We start from the raw sequence: 8287 nt of genomic DNA on the forward strand, positions 1-8287 counted from the left end.
CCATTGGGGAGGGTCAGGATGTGCTCAACATCTGCTGCAGTGGCTGACATCTGTAGAACATAGACACTAATGTACAAATCCTGAATGAAAATATGTGCTCAGTTATAGCAAATATAAATAAATAAATAAATAAACAAAACCTACATCAGCACGGAATATCAGTCCCTCTGTTCTTTCATCAAAATAGGCCATCAGCAGCTGGGTGCTAACAAGGTAACGTTAGCTAACTAACTTTGCTGTTTCAGTAGACATAAAAAAAATCAAACAAATCGACTTGTTATTAGCAAACTTTGTTATTTTATTTGCTAATAACAAGTCGATTTGTTTGATTTTTTATGTCTACTGAAACAGCAAAGTTAGTTAGCTAACGTTAGCTTGTTAGCACCCAGCTGCTGATGGCCTATTTTGATGAAAGAACAGAGGGACTGATATTCCGTGCTGATGTAGGTTTTGTAAATACTATAAACAGGGTAACACTGACAATAATTAAATTGTATTTACCTAAAGTAGACGATGAGGAAAACACCATGTAAGAATGTATCATTCAGTTTGTTGTTGCCGGCAGCACATAGTCGTAATGAATCGTCTTCTTGAACTCTTCTGTTGCTCTTTACACCTGCAATCTTACTGCTGATGAAACTTGATCCGTTGTGATTTTGCTCAGACAGAGAACAAAATGATGATGTGTCGTTGTTTTGCTCTGAGGAGTTCTGAGCCGAGCAACAGCTTCGCCCATGTGACTAAATTTAAAAAATACTGCTGTATACCGTAAAATTTAACAGTAGCTTGCAATTAATAAATTGTCCCTCAAATTTATCCTCATTCACAGTATACCACTGTATTTACGTAAAACGGTACCTTACTGTAGGAAAATTCCTGTATTTTTACAGCAATTTTTTACAGTGTACTATTTAGTAGGTACGTAGGCATATTCGAACACACTTTAAGTAGACGTTCGTCCGAATCTCGCGGGAATTAGTGCATTCGCCTACTCATTCTCGCCTACTCTTTTATGAATACTTAAGATTCAAACAGACTTATTCACTCGCCTACTGCTTTTTGCCTACTATATAGTATGGAAGTATGCGGTTTCGAACGCAGCCAAGGAGAGCACAAGACAGGTATCATCACACTCACCTGCTGGCATCGTTGCGATGGACATCCTTCTGCAAATAAACCTGTTGATTACCTGTGTGAATCCTTTTTTTCTGTGTGAATAACTCAATAAATGAGCATTTATGACATGAATTCTTTGTAAAGGCTGTAGAGATAATCATACATGTTATATGCATAACCATAAATGTCACACGTATAACATTCATGCATTTTAAACATTTGTCATTTTTAAAAATGTGTACTTTTAATTTATAACGTTACATTTTGAGGTTTTCCCCAAACTAAATGTAATCATAAACAAACAATAAATCCATCAGTCTATAATCAAGTGTTTAGAACTTTAGTTTATTATGAATGACATAGACAGTCACAAAAATAACATTCATTGTTAACACTTTTCAATCAGGTTCATTTATGAAACATTAGTTACTACATCAGCTAACACAATAAATATAAGTAAACAGAGCAACGTTTCTAAAACGGTGTAATGTAAACATGATTTCATTTATTTTACATTTCCGTAAACAGTAAACCGTAAAGTGTGAACAGTTTTCTTTTATTTTGGATGTTTAATATCTAATTGAACCGATTTATTGAGAGTATCGTTCTTTCTATATTTTAGTTTTTTTGTTTTGAATTTTTGTAATGTATTGTATCGTTTTTTTCTCTCAAAGGTTGGTTGTCCACTGCCTGGTGTGTAAGGAGCCGCAGGACGACATCCACGAGCATCTGGCCAGTGTTTGTCTGACTGACGGCACACCCGCTGAAAGGGCTGCGGCGGCGGATCAAGCCCAGGCTTCCGCCAGAGACTGGGCGCGGAACGCCCGGGTTTGGGACTTCCAACATTTATGTCGGCTACTGCCGGACAGAGGTTATCAGGTGGCAATGGTGAAGGAGCTTCTTCGGCTAGGCTTCCTCATCAGGAACCAGCCGGACCTCAGTGAAGCTCCTCAGCTCCTTCTTCATCTGCCGGCCCTTCCACCTCCACCGCTGCTGTCGTCCAATCTTGTCAGTGCAAAAAGTAAGTGCAGCAAAGCATCGTTTGCAGTGCGACTTTATCGTGTCAAAATAAAGCTTGGTAATAGCAACATTATCATCGGCATGCACCTGTCTTGTCTCACGTAATCTTAAGGGTGGAGTCTTAAGTATCCTGTCTGTTTTGACCCATTTCATCCAAACAGGCGTACTACTGGCTGTCTTTATCAATGTAAGACCATTTTGCGGGTGGCCAAAGAGGACACGGATAGAATACATGGGGACCTGGAGTTGGGCTGCAGTATTTCGCAAAGAGACAAGACCGTGTACCGTTATTACTGTGAGGCGGTCCTGGTCTACAATCATGTGCAGGTCCCCATGGCGGTGCAAAATCTAACAGTAAGTCCATCCATTGTGACCAGTTTACACTTTCACAAATTAACTCACACGCACATACTCTCGCTCCCACACACACACACACACACACACATTCCTGTTTGACAGTCATAGTGAGGTCCGGGTAAATTAACCTGTAAACTGAGGACCACCATTTCTGCTGCATCTACAGGTAAATGTTTACTAGATTTCAACACTAGATGTCTCTGTGATTCACATTATCACCTCAAATTCTTTAAAAAACAAAGGAAAAGAAGCAGTTTTTTACCAGCCCAGTGAGGACATTTTCATGGGGGCGCTATTGAGTCCGTTTCTGATTTAGTTATTTTAAGTACATTATTTTTATCTATTTATTTGTTTTAGTATGAACACCTCCAAGTTATTATTGAACTTAACTGAACAAACATGAGTTCAGTAATGACACAGAGCATATTTTTAATTTCTATTTGCATTAAGATTTTTTAATATAGAAATTGTTTAATCTGGTTATTATACATTACCGTCACTCTAATCTCCTATTTGATAATGTTCAGTGCTTTGCTACAATCTGCATTGTTTAAAGCGCTATATAAATAAAAGTTATTAAGCATTTTACTGTTGGTCACCATAAAGCTACTAGAGGAATGCAAAAAAAAATTGATTTAAAAAAAAAAACAGTCTACTTAAACGTTTGTTAGACTGTTTTATTTGTGTCATTTGCCGAAACAGATGAACCAGAGTGAACTGCTCTGTTTTGTTCATTTAACACAGAAATGAACATTGAAATGAACACAGACATGATTTAAAGTTTTTAAAACATAAGGATTCGTGAAGCAGACCTCCGTTTCACCGTAACAATTGTGTTGTAAACAAAGTTCTTAACATCTCTCCAAGATCGTTCCTTCAGGACCTTCTCTTCTTCTAGGCACTTCATGCAGTCTGCTTTTCCAGGAACTCTTTGTTCTGCCACAAACCTTGCTAGATGTTTGTTTACCGCCCTTCTCTCTGCTTCACTCCATGGTCTCCTCAGTGTTATTCCGGATATCTCTACAAATGACAAAGACAATACAGATTGCAGAACTATAAAAACAGACCAAAATGTAACTTTCTTTAACTGCTTTTACTTGTCCACAGTCACAGAATGTATTTTGTCCTAATTTTATCCTCAGAATAATATTTGTTTCAATTCATTCAATTTAAGTATACATCAGTACTAACAAAACAAAAAAGGTCTTTGTACCATTAAAACATTCTGCAAGTTTCATAGCTTAAGATGCCCTCCTCATTACAAACAAAAGCATTTAATTAATCAAGCTCCAAAAGCAGCTTGTTTGGATATTTTGGCATTGATGACATTACATGGGCAAATATATCTGCACATGACCGCCTCTAGAGCAAGACATCAACCAATAGCTATAAATCACCGCACCACAGGCCCCGCCCACTGGCGTTCAGTCTCTTCTGCCTACACTGGACACCAGGGACTGCTGACCTGGGGAGATTTTAAATGGCACGCACACCCCACATGCCAGCAATCCACATGATAACAATAATAAATAATTAACGCACATGTAGATTAACAGGATTAGTCATAAACATTAACAAATATGAAGTGAACAAATGGTCATAAATAAGTAAAGAGGTTTGTACTTTTGAATATTTTGCAAAAAAAAAAAATAAATAAATAATGAAAAAAAAAAGTCACCTAAGAATTGAACTTAAAATTGCTGAACCATAAAAAAAAAAATGAAACTAAATCAACATAAAACTAGCCTATTATCAGTCATCTTGATTTTTGGAGAAACACTGAAAAATGGCAAACTTAATGATTGCAGTTCAGGAATACTATAGAGCAGTGGTTCTCAACTGGATTGGCCCCGGGACCCACGTTTTCCCATGGTCACCAAGCTGCGACCCACTATACAGTATGTGTATTTTATATATATATCGGCGTTAACGTGCTGCGTTAACGTGAGACTCTTATCGGGCGATAAAAAAAATATCGCCGTTAATCTATTCTCAAAGTTGGGTTGGGAGCTGGGTCTAAACTACGCAAGATATGATGACTTTCACCTTGATATTTTAGCGCGGATGACGTATACCTAGTCGAATTGCACTGTAGGGGGCGAGAACGAGTCTTCAACTTCTGTGAAATTACCACATCAAACGAGACGTGCTGACAATGATGCAGTTATGAAGCCGCTTCAGGGCAGGTGCGTTGCTAGACCCTTTTTACTGGGGCACGTGAGTTATAATTTACTTTGATAATCCCGAAATAAATACATTAAACTATATGCAACAACTGAATTGACGCTTCTAAAAGCAACGCAGTTTAACCCAAGACTATGCACGCAGATATCCATGCCGGTGCGCGTCTGTGCAGCACGCGCACGTCGTGCAGCCTTTTGCGCAGAAGTACTTGGTTACACAAGTTTGTATAGGTAATTATGTTGTAAATGCAATTGTCAAGCAGTTTGTGATGCATTTTGGAAACAGGAGATGAGCGCCTGATCTAATGCGCCACCTGGCCCGTTCTCGAAGACTTACTTTTAGTCATTATTTGGGTAGCACACATATTCTGAATGCCTTCAGCAGAATTCAAATTAGCCATTTTAATCTAGATTAATCTAGATTAATTCCAAGATTTAATCTAGATTAATCTAGATTAAAAAAATTAATCTATGCCCACCCCTAATATATATATATATATAGATAGATATAGATATATAGATATATATAGATATATAGATATAGATATATAGATAGATATATAGATATATAGATAGATATATAGATATATAGATAGATATATAGATAGATAAAAATTTGATATATTTCTGATTTGTTACATTTCTGATTTCACGGAAATTAAGTTAAGACTGTAAATGATGTGACTAGTAGCTTTTCAATAAAGCTATTAAATAGCAGTCCCAAACTAGTTTATGTTAATACAATTAAGTTGGTATGAGCCACCAAAACATATACAAAAATGACACAAAGTGAAATTTATTTTTTTTGTTACATAAACAACCGTTATCATGGGGAGTAGGCCTATAACTGTTAAAGCGATGGTTCAGAGTAGATTTGACTACATTGCTATGCACTCCGAAGCTAAATGCCCCATCCGAAGTTTTTTTTTTCCTTAGTCGAACATTGACGGAGATATTCAAGCTTGTCGAATGGCTTGCTACAGCTGTACATGGTACATGTGATGTATCTCCTAAATTGCACCACTAAACGTGGACGTAATCTTACCAAACTTCTACAGTAGTGTAAATAGGGGATGTACTCACAAAACACTGCATTGGAAAATTTGTAAGTCCACCATGAGTGTATTAAAAACAACGTTTACGTTTTTCTTGTTGATGTTCTTTTTTTTTTGGACTGTACACTCCACGACCCACCAGTTGAGAAACACTGCTGTAGACTAGTCATATTCATTGTTGTTTTTTTTTGTTTGTTTTTGTTTTTTTTATAAACATGACACTTTAGGAGTGTCTTGCTTTTTGGTTGAACTAAATGTTATTAGTAATAAAAACAATTAAAATAATACATTTAAACTATAGATTATTTTGAAGAAAATACACAAACTGTGGGCCAATTTTAATAGTTTTAAACTCCAAGTAAAATGAAAAGCCTGCCATGAAAAGACATTATGGAAGTGGTCAACACTTTTATAATCAATGCATCATTACGAATCATTAACTCATCACCTCATTAGTAGAGACTGCAAGACCTGAATTGGGTGTATCTGTTAAGGAAGAGATACATGTGATAAATGATAAATGTGGAGGGCAGGGGTGCTGTAAAGACAAATAATTGTTCTAATAATCTTTAGATCCATCAGTTATCAAAATTATTAGGTGCAAAGATTTAGTAAAAACGTACCCTTAGCTTTCCCTTTAGCCCTTTTTCCCTCTCTTTTCTTCTTTGGTGAGGAGGACTTCTTGGCCTGCTCTTGATTCGAAACAGACAAACAGTGAAGCTCCTGTTAGTGTCAGACCAGCTGTGAAGCTCAGGGATTGTGGGATGTTCACTACTGAAGCACTGATAGTGAAAGCTGACAACACTCAAGTGTTTATTAGGGGTGTGACTAGACACTTATCCCACGAGACGAGACAAGATTTTTTTTAGACTTTTTTCAAATAAAGCCTCAATGATAAAATATATTGGGAACATTTTTATATTATTCAACAAAAACATTCAAAAAAAAAATGTAGGTGCATTTTGAAATCAACTTTTTGAAATTAAACCATTTTAATAAATTACATGCAGTAATAAACAACAAGTGAACACTGCAAAATATTTTGCCACAAACTGACAGGCAAGTAATTAACAATAAATAATAGTATAAATAAAAACAAATAACAAGTGATTTAAAAAAAAAAAAAGCTTCAGAAAACAGAGTCGGGCCGAATACCTAAACAAACTTGCCTACAGCAAACGGTGCACCAGCTTAAAGACCAAAGTATACTTCGGCCGTCTGCATTACGTCATTTTCATCATCAGGAGGGCTTGCAGACCCCCGCGCACCCTGTCTGCGTGCAGGCAAGTTTTTGAGACCGCACGGACTGTCCGGTGTATGCGCGAGAAGAATGCTGAAAGAGGGCAAGTCAATCGGTAGCACTGCACACGTATCGAGCTCGTCCGTCCGCACTAATCCGTGATTGAGTTTACTTTGAAAGCTGTGTGGACGCGGCCTTAAGTCTGCCCTACACTGGACGCGATAAAGCGACCGTTGAAAACCATTTGAAATTCCTGTCAGCAGTTTCCTGTCGGAGATTTGTTGCGCCGAATCATACCACTATCGCGAGGATATCGCCAAGTTCTCACCAGATGCGATGTGTCTTGCAAGAACTTGGCGATATCCTCCCAATAGTGGTATGATACGGCGCAACGCATCTCCGATAGGAAACTGCTCGTCTGGTCCCACCCCTAGTGTTTATGGTTACCTGGACTTCATCAGATACACCAACTCACCTGCTGCATCTGAACCCTCATCTTCACTGCATCTCTCAATGGCTTTCTGAGGAGAGAAAAGCTCAGCCACTCTTTTCCTCTTCTTTGGTGAGGAGGACTTCTTACAAACTGTGATGCTCAGGGATTGTGGGATGTTCACTACTGAAGCACTGAGTGATTAACAATCCTTAAAGAGCAGACTTTCTGTAAACAGACTTCATGCACAAAATCACAAAAATACATGAGATATATTTTACTCAAGTAACAGATTAACAAATGAAATAAAACAGTGTTCAGCCTATATAGTTTTGATTTATATTTACAACGCTCTCTCCAGCACAAATAAGTTCACAGAAGAAGAGGAGAGACAGCAAAAAGTGCTAGCTGCTTTTTTTACTAACACTATTTTAGTTTTTATTGTGAGTGTACACAGATAAATAGAGATGCTCCGATCAGCATTTTTGGGGCCGATTACCGATCACCAAGATCATGATCTGACGATTGCCGATCGCTGCCGATCACAGAATGGCAGGGGAATGGGAATCTTTTATCTATAATCTAGCAGAGTTTGCACCATTTGTAGAAATGAAACAAACTCTAAATTAACTTTGTTGAAAAAAAAAGTGCACCTCGCACTAGACTAGGCTACACTAGTTAGTGATGAAGTTCTTTGATATTGTAAATGTTCTTTGCTTGTTATTTGTAGCTGCTTTTTAAGATGATGTAAGGATTAGGGGAGAGTGGGGACAGTTGCAACATTGCTTATTTCTTCAAGCAGGAATAAGATACAGAGATGATATTCATACTGCACATGCTTTATTGGCCCCTCATACTTCCTGGAAGAAATCAGTCACATGTGATC

Source organism: Garra rufa, chromosome 2, assembly GCF_049309525.1.
Source record: "Garra rufa chromosome 2, GarRuf1.0, whole genome shotgun sequence".
NCBI lineage: Eukaryota > Metazoa > Chordata > Actinopteri > Cypriniformes > Cyprinidae > Garra > Garra rufa.